Here is a 25,283-nt window from a genome sequence, read left to right on the forward strand (position 1 = left end):
ATCTTACTAGTGAACTAGTAGGCGATGTGTGGCTTACATGTCAACTAGTAAGCCTCAAAATGAACTTACTAGTGAACTAGTGGGCACATTTATGGCCTTACATGTTCACTAGTAAGCGTCAAAATGATCTTACTAGTGAACTAGTGGGCGTTTTGTGGCTTACATGTTCACTAGTAAGCGTCAAAATGACCTTACTAGTGAACTAGTGGGCGTTTTGTGGCTTACATGTTCACTAGTAAGCGCCAAAATGATCTTACTAGTGAACGAGTGAGCGTTTTGTGGCTGACATGTTCATAAATAAGTGTCAAAATGATCTTACTAGGGTACTAGTGGGCGTTTTGTGGCTTACATGTTCACTAGTAAGCGTCAAAATTACCTTACTAGTGAACCAGTGAGCGTTTTGTGGCTTACATGTTCACTAGTAAGCGTCAAAATGATCTTACTAGTGAACTAGTGGGCGTTCTGTGGCTTACATGTTCACTAGAAGCCTCAAAATTATCTTACTAGTGAACTAGCGGGCGTTTTGTGGCTTACATGTCAACTAGTAAGCCTCAAAATGATCTTACTAGTGAACTAGTGGGCACATTTATGGCCTTACATGTTCACTAGTAAGCGTCAAAATGACCTTACTAGTGAACTAGTGGGCAATATGGAATAAATACTCAAAGGGCTTGCCAGGCAAGCCCATTGAGTATTTAAAGGGTTCAAAGGGCTTGCCTGGCAAGCCCTTTGAGTATTTATTCATCCGTGATGGTATTGTAGACCAATGAGAGCACGTCCGACAGACACGTGGACTTCGGGCGGCCAATCATGATGCATTTCGAGCCAAGCCCCAACAAAAACGGAGGAGAAAACTTTCAGACGCTTTGAAAGCTTTTGGGGTACATATTACTCTTGTTGTTACACAAAATTTTGTTTTACGATTATTTTAGGCGGTAACGTTATGGTGTAAATGTCAAATACGTGGTCAATTTATCAAGATGAAGCCTGCTTAAAAATTTGCTCCAACAATTTTGGAGATGTGTCTGACTTTGACAGCAATGGCGGCAGTTCAACGCTGACAGTCGCAGTCGGGTGCAGATTTATTTCGGCAGGACTTTCTAAAATCTGCCGTTTGCTCTGACAGTTCTCTGTCTGACAGTCACATTTTGTCTTATTACTCACAAGCTAATTGACATTTAAAAAAAGAGTTAATGTTTGGAACACGATTTTGCTCTTACTGTTTGCTGCCTTAGTTCGTTTGAAATATTCGCTTCCTGCATTACATGAAGTACATTTTTTAATATTCACAAGACTGTAACTGTGCATTATAAATAATGTCACATTTGCACTATGTTTTACTGGATCTACAACTAAACTAGGTCCTCGTTTCTGGGAGAGTCCACAGCACCTCCTGTATCACAACCATTCTGCCGGCACACCTTCAGCAGCACGATGTTTCTAACGGGAGCTGGAGGGTGATCAGCTTCATTGAAGAACAGGAGGAGGAGAGGCACAACGTTTGTCATTTGTGATATGTTTTTAGACTTTTCTCCTAACTAAAAAAACTATGTTTTGTTAATTTCTTGATATAGTTCTTGTATTTAAATATTTTAACAATCAAATATTTTTCAACTGTGTTTTAGATATTAATTGTATGAAATAAATCAGTGAAGCCCCATTCAAATTCTACTCTATCTAATCTGCTCGATCACACTGCTGTCAACCCGCTCTACCTCCAAACTCCTTGGCTTACTCGCAGTTGGAGGGTTCCCCCCGAACGGGGGGACAAATCAAGGAACCAATCCCTGCACCCCGAACGGGGTGCCCTTACGGCCGTTTTTTTTTTTTTTCGGCTAACCGCCCCCTGAACCTGGCAGGGTGGCGGGCGGACCTTTTGCTCCAGGCGGGGGACAAAGAGACAAATCCGGGGCCCACACAGACACTCTCACGCACGCAACAAACACACACACAACAAACTACCTGGACATGCGACATTTGCACACAACAGATTACAAGAAGACAGACATCCTTCAGATGCAACCACCACACACCACACTGGGTACACAAACATTGCACAAACATAAACACTAGACAATACAACATAACATGGAAATGCAGACTACATCCCAAAACACCACCACGAACAACAACACCTCGTAGGACACCAACAGGCAGCAGAGCACAAACAGACCAAAACAACACACTCGCCTCACCAACACTACCCTCAAAGGCAACACGGACAGACAACTCCAACAGAGATACAACAAACACAAGACCACCCCCCCAAACCTGGACCTGCAATAGCTGCAATAGAATCATCACACGCAGACAAACCTCACTCAGATGCAACTCAACACACCCACACTGGATACACAGACATTGCTCCGGCATCACCACCCGCCAATACACAAACACGTGGACATGCAGAACACACACGCAAACAACAAACACCCCAACACCACAACCCCCGAACAACCCACAAAGAACAACACCCACCAACAAAAACAACAAACACACACTGACCATACTACAAATAAACATCAACGGCATCCAAAACAAGAAAACAGAACTAGAAGAACTTTCCTCACAACAGCACGCAGACATCATCACCATACAAGAAACCAAACTAGAAAAACAACACAACACACCTCGTCTCACCAACTACACCAGCATTAGGAAAGACAGAGAACACAAGGGAGGAGGAGGACTGCTCACATACATTCACAAATCAGTCACATTCACTCCCATGAACATCCCCAACAACATTAACACCAACACTACAGAAATTCAAACCGTAAAGATTCACATAACCAACCACAAAAGACTACACATATGCAACATGTATATACCCCCCAGAGATACCACCCGACCAGACCACGCCACAGAAGACACAGACATCACCAACACCTTCCAATACATAAACTCGCTGAACAACACCATTCTAACCGCAGACATCAACGCTCACTCAACACAATGGCACTCTCCCTACGACGACCACAGAGGCACCCTCATTGCAGACATACTACAGAACTCCCAACAAATCACTCTAAACGCAAACACACCTACCAGAAAACCTACAAACATCAACCAACAACCAACATCACCGGACATCACAACAGCCAGCAACAGCATCACAAACAGAACAACATGGACCACAATACACGCACTCAGTTCAGACCACCTTCCTATCAAAATCACACACAACACGCGTGCTCCTTTCCGCCTACAACAACACCTTCAAACTTACACAAATTACAGGAAAGCAGACTGGGAAGGATACACCTCTGAAATAGAATCAGCACTGGAGAACTTAACCATACCTGACAACATCCACACAGCCAACACCATGCTCATAAACCTCATACTTACAGCAGACAAACACCACATGCCCCACGGAAAAATAAAAAGCAAATCACTTCTCCTACCACAACACATCAGAACACTCATCAGCCAAAGAAACGACATCAGACAACAAAACCACCAAGACCCACGCATCACAGACCTAAACAAAGAAATAGACAAACAAATCCAAAAACACAAACAAGAGCTATGGAAAGAACACTTAACGGATGCATGGAACCACAGACACAAACAATACATACTCTGGAACACAGTAACAAGACTATCTAACAAAGAACAAAAAGCACCAGAAAACACCACAATACAGTTCGGACAACACACGGCAATATCCAACAAACAGAAAGCACGAGCATTCAACAAACAATTCACCAACATAATACAACACAAAACCAACAGAACATACAGACAACTACAACGCAAAATACGAAAACTCAACACCACGCCCATAACCATCACAGAACAACAAGTCAAACAAGCACTACAACGCTCCAAAAGCAACAACTCCACAGGCCCAGACAACATAAACATCAGACATCTGAAACACCTAGGCCCCAAAGCAATAACACTACTCACACACACTTACAACACATCACTCAACACCAACACCATCCCCGCAATATGGAAGACTGCAAAAATAATCCCAATACCAAAACCCAACAAAAACCACGCACTCGGCCCATCCTACAGACCAATAGCACTACTCAGCCCAATAGCCAAAACAATGGAAAAGGTAATACTACCCTTCATTACCAACAACACTCAACTACCCTCTCACCAACACGGCTTCCGAAAACAACACTCCACAACCACAGCACTACACCACATACACAACATCATAGCCACAGGTTTCAATCAACAAAAACCACCACAACGAACAGTTGCCATAGCCCTAGACATGTCCAAAGCCTTTGACACGGTAAACCTACACACACTCACAAACAAACTCAACAACACTAACACCCCAAACATCATCATCAAATACATCTTCAACTACATAAGGGGACGCAGACAATACACTCAATACCGGGGGGAAACATCAGAACACAGAAACACGAAAACGGGGGTACCACAGGGGGGAGTACTTTCACCAACACTATTCAACATATACATGGCAGACTTACCACAACCACCTCCAAATGTACACACAGTTACATATGCAGACGACATCACCATTCTATCCACACATGTCAAACCACAACAGGCACAACAACAAGTACAAAAATATCTCCACGACATATACAACTGGACAAAACAGAACCAACTCACACTCAACGCAGACAAAACCACCACCACTCTGTTCACACCGGATCCGGCAGAATACAGCAACAGACTCACTTTACAAATAGATAACACCACCCTACCCACAGTCCGCGAACGCAAAATACTGGGATTAACATGGGACCCCAAACTCACCTTCTCAAAACACACACAACACACTCTAACCCGCGCCAAGCAATCAAACAAAATACTTAAAGCCTTAACAACCACTCACTGGGGAAAATCCAAAGAAACTATACTCACCACATACAAAGCAACCACACTCGCACGCCTCGAATACGCAAACACTATATGGTCACCAACACTATCGGACACAAACAAGACAAAACTCCAGACCACACAGAACACCGCACTCAGAATAGCAACAGGATGCACACAAGACACAAACATACAACACTTGCATGAGGAAACAAAAACTCTCCCACTGAACACCCATCTAAAACTACACGCATCGCAAATCAGACAAAAAGCCCAACACCCAACCCACCCACTACACCCACTCACTCAACAACCACCACCACCCAGACAAAAGAAACAAACAATCTTCCACAACAACAACTACACACACAACAAAGACACAGCACCACAGGACACCAACAACGACACCATAAAACAGAACATGAAAGACATACACACCCACTTTGTACAAACACACTTGGACACCAGACAACACAACCAAGTAATACATGCACCAGCACCAGAAATAGACCCATCAGAGCAAGACCTACCACACAGAACCAGACAACTCCTAGCACAACTCCAAACCAACAAATCACCAGCCCTCCACTCCTACCTACACAACATTACACCGGACACACACCCAACACCACTCTGTGCGCTATGCGGCACGCAAGTGCACGACACACAACACCTGTTCACCTGCACAAACATACCCACCACACTGACTCCGGAGGACCTCTGGCGAAACCCAAGCGGAGTGGCGGCCCTGCTCGCCCGCTGGGCGGCGGAGGGGGTCTGGGGATCCGGGAGACGGAGTGAGGGCCCGGTCCCCCAATGTCGGGGCACGGGTGGGGTCGACAACAACAACAACAACATCAACCTGCTGTAAATAATGCCTCCATTCATGATTGTAGAAACCCCAGAACGGTAAACATGTGATTATTTTATTTTAAAATATAAGAAGCCTATGTTTTGCAATTGTGCTCATTTTCATTGTATTGCACGACAAATATAATAGATGAGCCGGTTTGGGGACATCATCAACCAAGCTGCTGCTCCAATTGCAATGCGATATATTGTCCTGCTCTCCTAAATTCGCATCTACACCACAAATTATAACATCCTAACTGATTTAGCAACAACTGAAAATTCACATCATTATTTAGGGAGTTGCATAACTGTTGCATTATATGGTGCCCTATTCATTTTATTTAGTATAGCATACATATATAAAAGTGGAAAGATACTGCAGAGCTGTGCCATTACTCTTTATCTCTGTGTACATAATAAATAAACATCACCTACAGATACATTGGTAAAAATTGCTTGATTCCTTTTGTATACTGTAGATATTACGCAAATGGCGGTAAATAATTGTGAAAGCTCAGAATCAGGTTTTAAAGGGTTAATTCTTTGCTGGGTGGAGCTCTTATCATGGAGCCAATAGGAGGTGTCCTCGGGTGGTGTCCGTCCCTCATTCAGCTCGGGTCCTCCACCAGAGGCCAGGAAGCCCGAGGGCCCCGCGCAGTACCCCCGCCGCTCCCAGCACCGCACACCTCCGGACCGAGATGTCCGACGCTGGTCCCGGGATCTGTCGCAACCACCCATCCAGTCCGGGGGTCACTGCCCCGAGCGCCCCGACCACCACAGGCACGACAGCCACCCCCACCCCCCAGGCCCTCCCCAGCCCCTCCCCGAGCCCCTGGTACCCCCCGAGCCCCCCATGCTCCCCCCTCCCGATGCCTCCACCACCTGGGACCGCCACATCCACCACAACGGCCCTCCTCCGCCCCCCATCCACGACCACGACATCTGGCTGGCTCGCCACCACCATCCCGCCAGTCTGGATCCGGAAGTCCCACAGGATCCCCGCTCCGCCACCCTCCACCACCCTCGGAGGTGCCCCCCACTCCGACCCCGGGGCCCCCAGTCCACACTCCGCACAGATGCCTCGGCAGACCACGCCAGCCACCTGGCCATGGCGCTCCACGCAGGCCCCCCCTGCCAGCATCCCACACCCCGCAGCCACGTGCCGGATCGTCCCAGGCGCCTCCCCGCACAACCCACACCCCGGGTCCTGTCCGGCGCGGCACATCCGGGCCTCGACGGCTCCGGCGCCCAAGGCCCGCTCCTGAGCAGCCAGGATGAGCGCCCCTGCGCTGTCCCCCAGGCCAGTCCCCTCCAGCCACCGATAGGACTTCTTGAGATCAGCCACCTCAGCCACGGTCCGGTGGCACATCCCGCATAGGGGCCCGCCCCACCACGATGGTCCCCCCCCAGCGCCCGTCCCTCCGCTCCCCACTTGGGGCAAAAAATGAGCACATAACACCATCCAGTGTGGGTCCTTGGGCAAGAGCCTTCACGCTAATGCGTACCTCATACAATGATGAGAGACAATAAAATGAATGACATGCCAGCTCAGACGTCGCCCGGCCAAACAAGGTCTGCGTCAGGTGCTGGGGAACCAAAGCACCTTGATGAAAAATGGAGCAGAGATGGGCAAGATGCAATAACATGGCTCTGTTGGAATGCTACTACTCAAGCAAGCCTAGTCAGAGAGGTTACATGGAGAGAATGTGGGCTAAATGGTTACTTCGAAACCCACAGTCACGGGTGGCCACGAAACAACTCGTAACTCAGTGTTCCAACATCCACAAACGGCAACTGCTGTCACAACTTGAGATTGATGAGGTACAACGCAGGTTCCATGGTGAGGGGCCCCAGGCTGCCAGATCAGAGGAGGAGTTCATACCAGAGTGAATGCAGATGATGAGATTGGGAGGCCAGCCCCAATGAATGAAATGCTGAGCGAGGCAGCAACTGACCTGAAAGCTAAGATCATGGCAAGAATGAAAGCTGGGAAACCTAGAATCCGATTACAACGGCTATGTGAAGTACCACCTGAAAGTCTCTTGGAAAGTGTGAATTCAGCACTGAGGGCGATCCTTACCGTAACGATCACGGAAATGAACTGATATACGCTTCAGCATCAGTGATCCTTGAGATGCTTGGCTATAAGAGCAACCATGGAAGCCATGAGATACATTACCGACCATGGAAAAGACGGTTGGAGGCTAAGATCAAGGCGGCTCGGAAAGATGTGAGTCAATTGACTGAGGTCCAGAGAGGTGTGATGAAAAGGCCGATCCTGAGAGGTACATCCAGATGACCATATATGAAGCACTCGAAACAAAGGCTCCAAGCCTTGTCCAGCCGCCTAAAGCGGTACACGAAAGAGAATGAGGCCAGACGAATAAACAGGCTGTTTGCAACACAACCTGCGAAAGTGTACGCTCAGTGGCAGGGTCCTAACAACAGAGCTGATCCACCAAGACTGGAAACTGAAAGGTACTGGGGAGGCAGATGGGAGAAGGAGGTTGCACATAACAGCAGTGCACAATGGCTGGTCACCCAAAGAGAGGAGCACAGACACCTCCCTGAACAGAACCCAATTACCATAACAGTGGCAGACATAAAGGAAATAGTCTCAAATATGAAGAACTGGACAGCACCAGGCCCGGACATGGTCCACACTTACTGGCTAAAGAGACTCACAGCACTCCATGAGCGCCCAGCAGCACAAATGAACCAGCTGCCTAGGGATGGGACTCACCCAGGATGGCTAACCGAAGGGCGAACGATCCTTATCATGAAAGATCCCACAAAGGGTGCAGTCGCATCCAACTATCGGCCAATAACCTGTCCCTCCACAATTTTGGAAGCTCATGTTGCGGCTAAGATAAGTGCACACATGGATCAATACATGAGCGAAGCACGGAAGGGCATTGGTAGAGATACCAGGGGAGCCAAACATCAGCTCCTGGTTGACAGAACAGTCGCACAAGACTGCAGGTCCCGATGTACCAACCTGTGCACAGCCTGGATTGATTAAAAGAAAGCCTATGACTCGATGCCACATACATGGATCACTGAATGCTTGGATGTGTATAAGGTGAACAGGACCCTAAGAGCCTTCGTTGCGAACTTGATGAGGATGTGGAAAACCACACTTGAAGCCAATGGCAAGCCACTTACCCAAGTGTCCATCAAATGTGGCATATACCAAGGTGATGCACTCTCCCCATTGCTGTTCTGCATAGGACTGAACTCCCTAAGCCAAGTAATCACCAAGACAGGCTATGGATACAGCCTCAGAAATGAAGCTACGATCAGTCACCTCCTCTACATGGATGACATAAAGCTGTATGCTAAGAGTGAAAGGGACATAGACTCCCTGATCCCCACAACCAGGATCTACAGCAGCGACATCGGGATGTGATAGTCGGATGGTGACTAAGAGAGGAACGGTAGTCCGGACTGAAGGGGTCTCACTCCCCGAAGGAACAATAGCAGACATTGAGGACAGCTACAAGTACCTCGGTGTACCACAAGCCAATGGCAACCTTGAACTGGCAACAAGGAAAGCGGCTGGGGACTAGTGAGTGTGAGAGCCACTGTCCAGGATGAAACATCCAAGCTCCATGAATACATCAAGGAGAAGGCTCCAACGGATGACGTACTCAGAGAATGTCTCAGACAATGGGCAACAGAGGATGAGGCGCTGGAAGAGGGACCATCATCGGAGGACAAGCCCCTACACGGGATGTACCACCGGACCATAACTGAAGTGGCCGATCTCAAGAATTCCCATCAGTGGCTAGAGAGGGCTGGCCTGAAGGACAGTACAGAGGCACTCATCCTGGCTGCTCAGGAGCAGGCCCTGAGCACTAGAGCCATTGAGGCCCAGATATACCACACCAGACAAGACCCAAGGTGTAGGTTGTGCAAAGAGGCACCTGAGACGATCTAACACATAACTGCAGGGTGTAAGGTGCTGGCAGGGAAAGCCTATATGGAACGCCATAACCAGGTGGCTGGCATAGTCTACCGAAACATCTGTGCGGAGTACGGACTGGAAACCCCAAGGTCAAAATGGGAAACACCTCCGAAGGTGGTGGAGAATGACAGAGCGAAGATCCTATGGGACTTCCAGATCCAGACTGACAAGATGGTAATGGCGAACCAACCAGATATCCTGATGATAGATAAAGGGCAGAGGAAAGCCGTTGTAGTGGATGTAGCGGTCCCAAGTGCTGGAAACATCAGAAAGAAGGAACACGAGAAACTCGAGAAATCCCAAGGGCTCAGAGAGGAGCTGGAGAGAGCCTGGAAGGTAAAGGGGACAGTCGTGCCTGTGGTGGTCGGAGCACTCGGGGCAGTGACCCCCAAACTAGATGATGAGTGGTTGCAACAGATCCCGGGAACAACATCGGACATCTCAGTCCAGAAATGTGCAGTGCTGGGAACGGCAAGGATACTGCGCAGAACCCTCAAGCTTCCTGGCCTCTGGTAGAGGACCCCAGCTGAATGAGGGATGGACACCACCTGAGGGGTGAGACGAGGATTTTTTTTATAGATATACAGTAGATACACATTCACTCCCATGAACATCCCCAACAACATTAACACCAACACTACAGAAATTCAAACCGTAAAGATTCACATAACCAACCACAAAAGACGACACATATGCAACATGTATATACCCCCCAGAGATACCACCCGACCAGACCACGCCACAGAAGACACAGACATCACCAACACCTTCCAATACATAAACTCGCTGAACAACCCCATTCTAACCGCAGACATCAACGCTCACTCAACACAATGGCACTCTCCCTACGACGACCACAGAGGCACCCACATTGCAGACATACTACAAAACTCCCAACAAATCACTCTAAACGCAAACACACCCACCAGAAAACCTACAAACATCAACCAACAACCAACATCACCGGACATCACAACAGCCAGCAACAGCATCACAAACAGAACAACATGGACCACAATACACGCACTCAGTTCAGACCACCTTCCTATCAAAATCACACACAACACGCGTGCTCCTTTCCGCCTACAACAACACCTTCAAACTTACACAAATTACAGGAAAGCAGACTGGGAAGGATACACCTCTGAAATAGAATCAGCACTGGAGAACATAACCATACCTGACAACATCCACACAGCCAACACCATGCTCACAAACCTCATACTTACAGCAGACAAACACCACATACCCCACGGAAAAATAAAAAGCAAATCACTTCTCCTACCACAACACATCAGAACACTCATCAGCCAAAGAAACGACATCAGACCACAAAACCACCAAGACCCACGCATCACAGACCTAAACAAAGAAATAGACACACAAATCCAAAAACACAAACAAGAGCTATGGAAAGAACACTTAACGGATGCATGGAACCACAGACACAAACAACACATACTCTGGAACACAGTAACAAGACTATCAAACAAAGAACAAAAAGCACCAGAAAACACCACAATACAGTTCGGACAACACACGGCAATATCCAACAAACAGAAAGCACGAGCATTCAACAAACAATTCACCAACATAATACAACACAAAACCAACAGAACATACAGACAACTACAACGCAAAATACGAAAACTCAACACCACGCCCATAACCATCACAGAACAACAAGTCAAACAAGCACTACAACGCTCCAAAAGCAACAACTCCACAGGCCCAGACAACATAAACATCAGACATCTGAAACACCTAGGCCCCAAAGCAATAACACTACTCACACACACTTACAACACATCACTCAACACCAACACCATCCCCGCAATATGGAAGACTGCAAAAATAATCCCAATACCAAAACCCAACAAAAACCACGCACTCGGCCCATCTTACAGACCAATAGCACTACTCAGCCCAATAGCCAAAACAATGGAAAAGGTAATACTACCCTTCATTACCAACAACACTCAACTACCCTCTCACCAACACGGCTTCCGAAAACAACACTCCACAACCACAGCACTACACCACATACACAACATCATAGCCACAGGTTTCAATCAACAAAAACCACCACAACGAACAGTTGCCATAGCCCTAGACATGTCCAAAGCCTTTGACACGGTAAACCTACACACACTCACAAACAAACTCAACAACACTAACACCCCAAACATCATCATCAAATACATCTTCAACTACATAAGGGGACGCAGACAATACACTCAATACCGGGGGGAAACATCAGAACATAGAAACACGAAAACGGGGGTACCACAGGGGGGAGTACTTTCACCAACACTATTCAACATATACATGGCAGACTTACCACAACCACCTCCAAATGTACACACAGTTACATATGCAGACAACATCACCATTCTATCCACACATGTCAAACCACAACAGGCACAACAACAAGTACAAAAATATCTCCACGACATATACAACTGGACAAAACAGAACCAACTCACACTCAACGCAGACAAAACCACCACCACTCTGTTCACACCGGATCCGGCAGAATACAGCAACAGGCTCACTTTACAAATAGATAACACCACCCTACCCACAGTCCGCGAACCCAAAATACTGGGATTAACATGGGACCCCAAACTCACCTTCTCAAAACACACACAACACACTCTAACCCGCGCCAAGCAATCAAACAAAATACTTAAAGCCTTAACAACCACTCACTGGGGAAAATCCAAAGAAACTATACTCACCACATACAAAGCAACCACACTCACACGCCTCGAATACGCAAACACTATATGGTCACCAATACTATCGGACACAAACAAGACAAAACTCCAGACCACACAGAACACAGCACTCAGAATAGCAACAGGATGCACACAAGACACAAACATACAACACTTGCATGAGGAAACAAAAACTCTCCCACTGAACACCCATCTAAAACTACACGCATCGCAAATCAGACAAAAAGCCCAACACCCAACCCACCCACTACACCCACTCACTCAACAACCACCACCACCCAGACAAAAGAAACAAACAATCTTCCACAACAACAACTACACACACAACAAAGACACAGCACCACAGGACACCAACAACGACACCATAAAACAGAACATGAAAGACATACACACCCACTTTGTACAAACACACTTGGACACCAGACAACACAACAAAGTAATACATGCACCAGCACCAGAAATAGACCCATCAGAGCAAGACCTACCACACAGAACCAGACAACTCCTAGCACAACTCCGAACCAACAAATCACCAGCCCTCCACTCCTACCTACACAACATTACACCGGACACACACCCAACACCACTCTGTGCGCTATGCGGCACGCAAGTGCACGACACACAACACCTGTTCACCTGCACAAACATACCCACCACACTGACTCCGGAGGACCACTGGCGAAACCCAAGCGGAGTGGCGACCCTGCTCGCCCGCTGGGCGGCGGAGGGGGGTCTGGGGATCCGGGAGACGGAGTGAGGGCCCGGTCCCCCAATGTCGGGGCACGGGTGGGGTCGACAACAACAACAACAACAACATAAAAAAAGACTTCCCCTTTAAATATTCCTGCTGCATAATATATCTCCTTTCGTAAAGGATGGTCAGAACCTTTCCTAAGCATTATTAAAATTTAGACGATCTTTGCTCCAGGTGCTACCGGCTCATCTCACTCGGTTAGGATAGGAAAGGAAAGTTCCTATGCCAAAATGATAATCCAAAAAGGGCCCCTGTTGGTGGATAATCAGGCCATGGGAGGTGTGAGTAAATTGTGAGGGGGTGTTGGCTGGAGCTAGAAATAATTTTGGTGTCTTGTCCCTGCAGTAGGTTCATTAAAAGAGCAACCAGTGTTTTCACCACCATGGTCGGATCTTACTCTGGAGGGTAACCCATACAGGCAGGTGGCTTGGACAAAATATTTCAACACTGTCAAAGCTGTGTTGTCTGTGCTCCAGTTGAAGGTACGTTATTAGCCTGGAATTCCCATCAATGCCGGCATGTGTCACAAACACCCACCTGTAAAACAAACATGAAAAGAATAATGATTAAATACAAGAAAACAATCAAGTTTCATATCTTGTTTGAAATATCATCTCGGTAGAGAAGGTATTGCTGTGCACTTAAGACTACATGGAGGCAATTTGGAGTTTGTGTAACTTGGATATACAAATGATAAAATTCAATTTAATCTGTGCTGTCCATACAATATGGCTTTCTAATGCTCCCACGAGTACAAATATAAGATGATCCCTTATTACCGAATGAGACGCATATGCCCATCTATGTGCCATAAACTATTGGGGAATGGCACATAGTATGTTCTTCTAGCCACAGTCTGTCTCCATCTCTGGGCTGCAGCAGCTGGCTCAATACGGTTGAGGATTTCTCGAACTCTTTTTCTTTGTACTACAATACCATCAGCACGCAGGTATGCCCTCATCATCTGCAACAGGTTCATAAAACAACACAATAAAGAAAGTACACTTTCACAATGAATATAATGATATATACATGAAGGGACAAGAGTATGTAGCAGAACACTTGCTTCCGAGCCTGATCTGGGAAATTGGCTGTGCAATCTTCTGACATGCTCTTCCAGGTCAACATCATGAATGGGAGTAAATCTATTTCTGGCTGAAATCTGAAAAAAACTTCATTTTTTTATGCAGGTATGAAGAGGAACAACACAACATCTCAGTGATGGCTCTCACTGTAAAGCCCTGAGTGGGGAGCAGTTCAATTTGATCACTTGTAATGTCAAGTGCTGGTCTTCCTCGTCTACCTAAAGTATGGAAATAAAAGGATTAAGGAATTCAAGCAAACGAATCACTACGTGTTTTTTATATACTGTATACAGTACAGGCATATAGACACAGATGTACATAAAAGTATATGCAGCTTCAAAACCACGAGCAGCTATTTTCTCTAACCATTTTACTCAAGAAAAAAATAATTCAAACTTATAATTGAATAACTAAAAGATCACTAGTTATTGCTTAAAAGTGTACAGCCATCGCGTTACTTAATAGTCTACTGATTTGCAGGAAAACCACTGGTATAAAACGACGTTTGACAGGGTGATAGAAGGTAAGTCACAGCAAGTCGTCAGTAAAACCCGTGTGTAGTTTGAATAAAAATACATACGAAAAACCAATGACAAAAAATGGTAGCCATTTTACCTGTGTGCAAACGATGTGCCACATGGGAACAAACACGTCCACCATTAGGAGTGGGTCCCGCAATGATGACAGATCGGAGATCTATTGGACTTTGAATCAAACTTTGAATAGTATCAGCGCTAAACTGGTCACTAACTCTTCTTAAATTAGCAATTGAAATGTTTATCGCGCGTGCTTCACTTTCACCGGCAGACCCTTGATGACAGGCACTCTCTATTGCCCTGCACCTTCGCCGAATACGTCTCAGGACACTGTCCGCCATTGTTGTTTTAAAAAACTAAGTGGGCACAGAATTTCCAAAATCATGAGCCCTGACTGGTGGGATGACACTATTTTGAAACGTACAGCCAATAGGATACCGTTACATGTTTTCGTAATCATCCTTATTTGCATTTAATGCAAGTACAGTGTAATGTCACTAGCACTACAAGTGGGCACATTTATGGCCTTACATGTTCACTAGTAAGCGTCAAAATCATCTTACCAGTGAACTAGTGGGCACATTTATGGCCTTAAATGTTCAGTAGTAAGCGTCAAAATAATCTTATTAGTGAACTAGTGGGCGTTTTGCGGCTTACATGTTCACTAGTAAGCGTCAAAGTGACCTTACTAGTGAACTAGTGAGCGTTTTGTGGCTTACATGTTCACTAGTAAGCGTCAAAATGACCTTACTAGTAAACTAGTGAGCGTTTTGTGGCTTACATGTTCACTAGTAAGCGTCAAAATGATCTTACTAGTGAACTATTGGGCGTTTTGTGGCTTACATGTTCACTAGTAAGCCTCAAAATGATCTTACTAGTGAACTAGTAGGCGATGTGTGGCTTACATGTCAACTAGTAAGCCTCAAAATGAACTTACTAGTGAACTAGTGGGCACATTTATGGCCTTACATGTTCACTAGTAAGCCTCAAAATGATCTTACTAGTGAACTAGTGGGCGTTTTGTGGCTTACATGTTCACTAGTAAGCGTCAAAATGACCTTACTAGTGAACGAGTGAGCGTTTTGTGGCTGACATGTTCATAAATAAGTGTCAAAATGATCTTACTAGGGAACTAGTGGGCACATTTATGGCCTTACATGTTCACTAGTAAGCGTCAAAATTACCTTACTAGTGAACCAGTGAGCGTTTTGTGGCTTACATGTTCACTAGTAAGCGTCAAAATGACCTTACTAGTGAACTAGTGAGCGTTTTGTGGCTTACATGTTCACTAGTAAGCGTCAAAATGATCTCACTAGTGAACTAGTGGGCGTTCTGTGGCTTACATGTTCACTAGAAGCCTCAAAATTATCTTACTAGTGAACTAGCGGGCGTTTTGTGGCTTACATGTCAACTAGTAAGCCTCAAAATGATCTTACTAGTGAACTAGTGGGCACATTTATGGCCTTACATGTTCACTAGTAAGCGTCAAAATGACCTTACTAGTGAACTAGTGGGCAAAATGGAATAAATACTCAAAGGGCTTGCCAGGCAAGCCCATTGAGTATTTAAAGGGTTCAAAGGGCTTGACTGGCAAGCCCTTTGAGTATTTATTCATCCGTGATGGTATTGTAGACCAATGAGAGCACGTCCGACAGACACGTGGACTTCGGGCGGCCAATCATGATGCATTTCGAGCCAAGCCCCAACAAAAACGGAGGAGAAAACTTTCAGACGCTTTGAAAGCTTTTGGGGTACATATTACTCTTGTTGTTACACAAAATTTTGTTTTACGATTATTTTAGGCGGTAACGTTATGGTGTAAATGTCAAATACGTGGTCAATTTATCAAGATGAAGCCTGCTTAAAAATTTGCTCCAACAATTTTGGAGATGTGTCTGACTTTGACAGCAATGGCGGCAGTTCAACGCTGACAGTCGCAGTCGGGTGCAGATTTATTTCGGCAGGACTTTCTAAAATCTGCCGTTTGCTCTGACAGTTCTCTGTCTGACAGTCACATTTTGTCTTATTACTCACAAGCTAATTGACATTTAAAAAAAGAGTTAATGTTTGGAACACGATTTTGCTCTTACTGTTTGCTGCCTTAGTTCGTTTGAAATATTCGCTTCCTGCATTACATGAAGTACATTTTTTAATATTCACAAGACTGTAACTGTGCATTATAAATAATGTCACATTTGCACTATGTTTTACTGGATCTACAACTAAACTAGGTCCTCGTTTCTGGGAGAGTCCACAGCACCTCCTGTATCACAACCATTCTGCCGGCACACCTTCAGCAGCACGATGTTTCTAACGGGAGCTGGAGGGTGATCAGCTTCATTGAAGAACAGGAGGAGGAGAGGCACAACGTTTGTCATTTGTGATATGTTTTTAGACTTTTCTCCTAACTAAAAAAACTATGTTTTGTTAATTTCTTGATATAGTTCTTGTATTTAAATATTTTAACAATCAAATATTTTTCAACTGTGTTTTAGATATTAATTGTATGAAATAAATCAGTGAAGCCCCATTCAAATTCTACTCTATCTAATCTGCTCGATCACACTGCTGTCAACCCGCTGTACCTCCAAACTCCTTGGCTTACTCGCAGTTGGAGGGTTCCCCCCGAACTGGGGGACAAATCCAGGAACCAATCCCTGCACCCCGAACGGGGTGCCCTTACGGCCGTTTTTTTTTTTTTCGGCTAACCGCCCCCTGAACCTGGCAGGGTGGCGGGCGGACCTTTTGCTCCAGGCGGGGGACATAGAGACAAATCCGGGGCCCACACAGACACTCTCACGCACGCAACAAACACACACACAACAAACTACCTGGACATGCGACATTTGCACACAACAGATTACAAGAAGACAGACATCCTTCAGATGCAACCACCACACACCACACTGGGTACACAAACATTGCACAAACATAAACACTAGACAATACAACATAACATGGAAATGCAGACTACATCCCAAAACACCACCACGAACAACAACACCTCGTAGGACACCAACAGGCAGCAGAGCACAAACAGACCAAAACAACACACTCGCCTCACCAACACTACCCTCAAAGGCAACACGGACAGACAACTCCAACAGAGATACAACAAACACAAGACCACCCCCCCAAACCTGGACCTGCAATAGCTGCAATAGAATCATCACACGCAGACAAACCTCACTCAGATGCAACTCAACACACCCACACTGGATACACAGACATTGCTCCGGCATCACCACCCGCCAATACACAAACACGTGGACATGCAGAACACACACGCAAACAACAAACACCCCAACACCACAACCCCCGAACAACCCACAAAGAACAACACCCACCAACAAAAACAACAAACACACACTGACCATACTACAAATAAACATCAACGGCATCCAAAACAAGAAAACAGAACTAGAAGAACTCGCCTCACAACAGCACGCAGACATCACCATACAAGAAACCAAACTAGAAAAACAACACAACACACCTCGTCTCACCAACTACACCAGCATTAGGAAAGACAGAGAACACAAGGGAGGAGGAGGACTGCTCACATACATTCACAAATCAGTCACATTCACTCCCATGAACATCCCCAACAACATTAACACCAACACTACAGAAATTCAAACCGTAAAGATTCACATAACCAACCACAAAAGACTACACATATGCAACATGTATATACCCCCCAGAGATACCACCCGACCAGACCACGCCACAGAAGACACAGACATCACCAACACCTTCCAATACATAAACTCGCTGAACAACACCATTCTAACCGCAGACATCAACGCTCACTCAACACAATGGCACTCTCCCTACGACGACCACAGAGGCACCCTCATTGCAGACATACTACAGAACTCCCAACAAATCACTCTAAACGCAAACACACCTACCAGAAAACCTACAAACATCAACCAACAACCAACATCACCGGACATCACAACAGCCAGCAACAGCATCACAAACAGAACAACATGGACCACAATACACGCACTCAGTTCAGACCACCTTCCTATCAAAATCACACACAACACGCGTGCTCCTTTCCGCCTACAACAACACCTTCAAACTTACACAAATTACAGGAAAGCAGACTGGGAAGGATACACCTCTGAAATAGAATCAGCACTGGAGAACTTAACCATACCTGACAACATCCACACAGCCAACACCATGCTCACAAACCTCATACTTACAGCAGACAAACACCACATACCCCACGGAAAAATAAAAAGCAAATCACTTCTCCTACCACAACACATCAGAACACTCATCAGCCAAAGAAACGACATCAGACAACAAAACCACCAAGACCCACGCATCACAGACCTAAACAAAGAAATAGACAAACAAATCCAAAAACACAAACAAGAGCTATGGAAAGAACACTTAACGGATGCATGGAACCACAGACACAAACAATACATACTCTGGAACACAGTAACAAGACTATCTAACAAAGAACAAAAAGCACCAGAAAACACCACAATACAGTTCGGACAACACACGGCAATATCCAACAAACAGAAAGCACGAGCATTCAACAAACAATTCACCAACATAATACAACACAAAACCAACAGAACGTACAGACAACTACAACGCAAAATACGAAAACTCAACACCACGCCCATAACCATCACAGAACAACAAGTCAAACAAGCACTACAACGCTCCAAAAGCAACAACTCCACAGGCCCAGACAACATAAACATCAGACATCTGAAACACCTAGGCCCCAAAGCAATAACACTACTCACACACACTTACAACACATCACTCAACACCAACACCATCCCCGCAATATGGAAGACTGCAAAAATAATCCCAATACCAAAACCCAACAAAAACCACGCACTCGGCCCATCCTACAGACCAATAGCACTACTCAGCCCAATAGCCAAAACAATGGAAAAGGTAATACTACCCTTCATTACCAACAACACTCAACTACCCTCTCACCAACACGGCTTCCGAAAACAACACTCCACAACCACAGCACTACACCACATACACAACATCATAGCCACAGGTTTCAATCAACAAAAACCACCACAACGAACAGTTGCCATAGCCCTAGACATGTCCAAAGCCTTTGACACGGTAAACCTACACACACTCACAAACAAACTCAACAACACTAACACCCCAAACATCATCATCAAATACATCTTCAACTACATAAGGGGACGCAGACAATACACTCAATACCGGGGGGAAACATCAGAACACAGAAACACGAAAACGGGGGTAACACAGGGGGGAGTACTTTCACCAACACTATTCAACATATACATGGCAGACTTACCACAACCACCTCCAAATGTACACACAGTTACATATGCAGACGACATCACCATTCTATCCACACATGTCAAACCACAACAGGCACAACAACAAGTACAAAAATATCTCCACGACATATACAACTGGACAAAACAGAACCAACTCACACTCAACGCAGACAAAACCACCACCACTCTGTTCACACCGGATCCGGCAGAATACAGCAACAGACTCACTTTACAAATAGATAACACCACCCTACCCACAGTCCGCGAACGCAAAATACTGGGATTAACATGGGACCCCAAACTCACCTTCTCAAAACACACACAACACACTCTAACCCGCGCCAAGCAATCAAACAAAATACTTAAAGCCTTAACAACCACTCACTGGGGAAAATCCAAAGAAACTATACTCACCACATACAAAGCAACCACACTCGCACGCCTCGAATACGCAAACACTATATGGTCACCAACACTATCGGACACAAACAAGACAAAACTCCAGACCACACAGAACACCGCACTCAGAATAGCAACAGGATGCACACAAGACACAAACATACAACACTTGCATGAGGAAACAAAAACTCTCCCACTGAACACCCATCTAAAACTACACGCATCGCAAATCAGACAAAAAGCCCAACACCCAACCCACCCACTACACCCACTCACTCAACAACCACCACCACCCAGACAAAAGAAACAAACAATCTTCCACAACAACAACTACACACACAACAAAGACACAGCACCACAGGACACCAACAACGACACCATAAAACAGAACATGAAAGACATACACACCCACTTTGTACAAACACACTTGGACACCAGACAACACAACAAAGTAATACATGCACCAGCACCAGAAATAGACCCATCAGAGCAAGACCTACCACACAGAACCAGACAACTCCTAGCACAACTCCAAACCAACAAATTACCAGCCCTCCACTCCTACCTACACAACATTACACCGGACACACACCCAACACCACTCTGTGCGCTATGCGGCACGCAAGTGCACGACACACAACACCTGTTCACCTGCACAAACATACCCACCACACTGACTCCGGAGGACCTCTGGCGAAACCCAAGCGGAGTGGCGGCCCTGCTCGCCCGCTGGGCGGCGGAGGGGGGTCTGGGGATCCGGGAGACGGAGTGAGGGCCCGGTCCCCCAATGTCGGGGCACGGGTGGGGTCGACAACAACAACAACAACATCAACCTGCTGTAAATAATGCCTCCATTCATGATTGTAGAAACCCCAGAACGGTAAACATGTGATTATTTTATTTTAAAATATAAGAAGCCTATGTTTTGCAATTGTGCTCATTTTCATTGTATTGCACGACAAATATAATAGATGAGCCGGTTTGGGGACATCATCAACCAAGCTGCTGCTCCAATTGCAATGCGATATATTGTCCTGCTCTCCTAAATTCGCATCTACACCACAAATTATAACATCCTAACTGATTTAGCAACAACTGAAAATTCACATCATTATTTAGGGAGTTGCATAACTGTTGCATTATATGGTGCCCTATTCATTTTATTTAGTATAGCATACATATATAAAAGTGGAAAGATACTGCAGAGCTGTGCCATTACTCTTTATCTCTGTGTACATAATAAATAAACATCACCTACAGATACATTGGTAAAAATTGCTTGATTCCTTCTGTATACTGTAGATATTACGCAAATGGCGGTAAATAATTGTGAAAGCTCAGAATCAGGTTTTAAAGGGTTAATTCTTTGCTGGGTGGAGCTCTTATCATGGAGCCAATAGGAGGTGTCCTCGGGTGGTGTCCGTCCCTCATTCAGCTCGGGTCCTCCACCAGAGGCCAGGAAGCCCGAGGGCCCCGCGCAGTACCCCCGCCGCTCCCAGCACCGCACACCTCCGGACCGAGATGTCCGACGCTGGTCCCGGGATCTGTCGCAACCACCCATCCAGTCCGGGGGTCACTGCCCCGAGCGCCCCGACCACCACAGGCACGACCGCCACCCCCACCCCCCAGGCCCTCCCCAGCCCCTCCCCGAGCCCCTGGTACCCCCCGAGCCCCCCATGCTCCCCCCTCCCGATGCCTCCACCACCTGGGACCGCCACATCCACCACAACGGCCCTCCTCCGCCCCCCATCCACGACCACGACATCTGGCTGGCTCGCCACCACCATCCCGCCAGTCTGGAGCCGGAAGTCCCACAGGATCCCCGCTCCGCCACCCTCGGAGGTGCCCCCCACTCCGACCCCGGGGCCCCCAGTCCACACTCCGCACAGATGCCTCGGCAGACCACGCCAGCCACCTGGCCATGGCGCTCCACGCAGGCCCCCCCTGCCAGCATCCCACACCCCGCAGCCACGTGCCGGATCGTCCCAGGCGCCTCCCCGCACAACCCACACCCCGGGTCCTGTCCGGCGCGGCACATCCGGGCCTCGACGGCTCCGGCGCCCAAGGCCCGCTCCTGAGCAGCCAGGATGAGCGCCCCTGCGCTGTCCCCCAGGCCAGTCCCCTCCAGCCACCGATAGGACTTCTTGAGATCAGCCACCTCAGCCACGGTCCGGTGGCACATCCTGCGTAGGGGCCCGCCCCACCACGATGGCCCCCCCCCCCCCCAGCGCCCGTCCCTCCGCTCCCCACTTGGGGCAAAAAATGAGCACATAACACCATCCAGTGTGGGTCCTTGGGCAAGAGCCTTCACGCTAATGCGTACCTCATACAATGATGAGAGACAATAAAATGAATGACATGCCAGCTCAGACGTCGCCCGGCCAAACAAGGTCTGCGTCAGGTGCTGTTGAACCAGAGCACCTTGATGAAAAATGGAGCAGAGATGGGCAAGATGCAATAACATGGCTCTGTTGGAATGCTACTACTCAAGCAAGCCTAGTCAGAGAGGTTACATGGAGAGAATGTGGGCTAAATGGTTACTTCAAAACCCACAGTCACGGGTGGCCACGAAACAACTCGTAACTCAGTGTTCCAACATCCACAAACGGCAACTGCTGTCACAACTTGAGATTGATGAGGTACAACGCAGGTTCCATGGTGAGGGGCCCCAGGCTGCCAGATCAGAGGAGGAGTTCATACCAGAGTGAATGCAGATGATGAGATTGGGAGGCCAGCCCCAATGAATGAAATGCTGAGCGAGGCAGCAACTGACCTGAAAGCTAAGATCATGGCAAGAATGAAAGCTGGGAAACCTAGAATCCGATTACAACGGCTATGTGAAGTACCACCTGAAAGTCTCTTGGAAAGTGTGAATTCAGCACTGAGGGCGATCCTTACCGTAACGATCACGGAAATGAACTGATATACGCTTCAGCATCAGTGATCCTTGAGATGCTTGGCTATAAGAGCAACCATGGAAGCCATGAGATACATTACCGACCATGGAAAAGACGGTTGGAGGCTAAGATCAAGGCGGCTCGGAAAGATGTGAGTCAATTGACTGAGGTCCAGAGAGGTGTGATGAAAAGGCCGATCCTGAGAGGTACATCCAGATGACCATATATGAAGCACTCGAAACAAAGGCTCCAAGCCTTGTCCAGCCGCCTAAAGCGGTACACGAAAGAGAATGAGGCCAGACGAATAAACAGGCTGTTTGCAACACAACCTGCGAAAGTGTACGCTCAGTGGCAGGGTCCTAACAACAGAGCTGATCCACCAAGACTGGAAACTGAAAGGTACTGGGGAGGCAGATGGGAGAAGGAGGTTGCACATAACAGCAGTGCACAATGGCTGGTCACCCAAAGAGAGGAGCACAGACACCTTCCTGAACAGAACCCAATTACCATAACAGTGGCAGACATAAAGGAAATAGTCTCAAATATTAAGAACTGGACAGCACCAGGCCCGGACATGGTCCACACTTACTGGCTAAAGAGACTCACAGCACTCCATGAGCGCCCAGCAGCACAAATGAACCAGCTGCCTAGGGATGGGACTCACCCAGGATGGCTAACCGAAGGGCGAACGATCCTTATCATGAAAGATCCCTCAAAGGGTGCAGTCGCATCCAACTATCGGCCAATAACCTGTCCCTCCACAATTTTGGAAGCTCATGTTGCGGCTAAGATAAGTGCACACATGGATCAATACATGAGCGAAGCACGGAAGGGCATTGGTAGAGATACCAGGGGAGCCAAACATCAGCTCCTGGTTGACAGAACAGTCGCACAAGACTGCAGGTCCCGATGTACCAACCTGTGCACAGCCTGGATTGATTAAAAGAAAGCCTATGACTCGATGCCACATACATGGATCACTGAATGCTTGGATGTGTATAAGGTGAACAGGACCCTAAGAGCCTTCGTTGCGAACTTGATGAGGATGTGGAAAACCACACTTGAAGCCAATGGCAAGCCACTTACCCAAGTGTCCATCAAATGTGGCATATACCAAGGTGATGCACTCTCCCCATTGCTGTTCTGCATAGGACTGAACTCCCTAAGCCAAGTAATCACCAAGACAGGCTATGGATACAGCCTCAGAAATGAAGCTACGATCAGTCACCTCCTCTACATGGATGACATAAAGCTGTATGCTAAGAGTGAAAGGGACATAGACTCCCTGATCCACACAACCAGGATCTACAGCAGCGACATCGGGATGTGATAGTCGGATGGTGACTAAGAGAGGAACGGTAGTCCGGACTGAAGGGGTCTCACTCCCCGAAGGAACAATAGCAGACATTGAGGACAGCTACAAGTACCTCGGTGTACCACAAGCCAATGGCAACCTTGAACTGGCAACAAGGAAAGCGGCTGGGGACTAGTGAGTGTGAGAGCCACTGTCCAGGATGAAACATCCAAGCTCCATGAATACATCAAGGAGAAGGCTCCAACGGATGACGTACTCAGAGAATGTCTCAGACAATGGGCAACAGAGGATGAGGCGCTGGAAGAGGGACCATCATCGGAGGACAAGCCCCTACACGGGATGTACCACCGGACCATAACTGAAGTGGCCGATCTCAAGAATTCCCATCAGTGGCTAGAGAGGGCTGGCCTGAAGGACAGTACAGAGGCACTCATCCTGGCTGCTCAGGAGCAGGCCCTGAGCACTAGAGCCATTGAGGCCCAGATATACCACACCAGACAAGACCCAAGGTGTAGGTTGTGCAAAGAGGCACCTGAGACGATCTAACACATAACTGCAGGGTGTAAGGTGCTGGCAGGGAAAGCCTATATGGAACGCCATAACC

General features: G+C 47.0%; 1 protein-coding gene across 10 annotated transcripts in view; it reads left to right on the forward strand.

Moving 5' to 3' along the window:
• LOC127587825 (uncharacterized) overlaps window positions 1–25,283 on the forward strand; it is a 257,761-nt gene that overhangs the window by 130,319 nt on the left and 102,159 nt on the right. The window contains exon 2 of one of the 10 annotated variants that reach the window (XM_052046297.1): window positions 16,985–17,227. The exons of 8 other annotated variants lie outside the window; for them this stretch is intronic. The gene's annotated coding sequence lies outside the window, so the exon portion shown is untranslated. Of the gene's footprint in view, window positions 1–1,361; window positions 1,614–16,984; window positions 17,228–25,283 lie in introns of those variants that run through there. One more of the 10 variants, XM_052046294.1, reaches the window with a different exon arrangement.

This window comes from Hippocampus zosterae, chromosome 16, assembly GCF_025434085.1.
Source record: "Hippocampus zosterae strain Florida chromosome 16, ASM2543408v3, whole genome shotgun sequence".
NCBI lineage: Eukaryota > Metazoa > Chordata > Actinopteri > Syngnathiformes > Syngnathidae > Hippocampus > Hippocampus zosterae.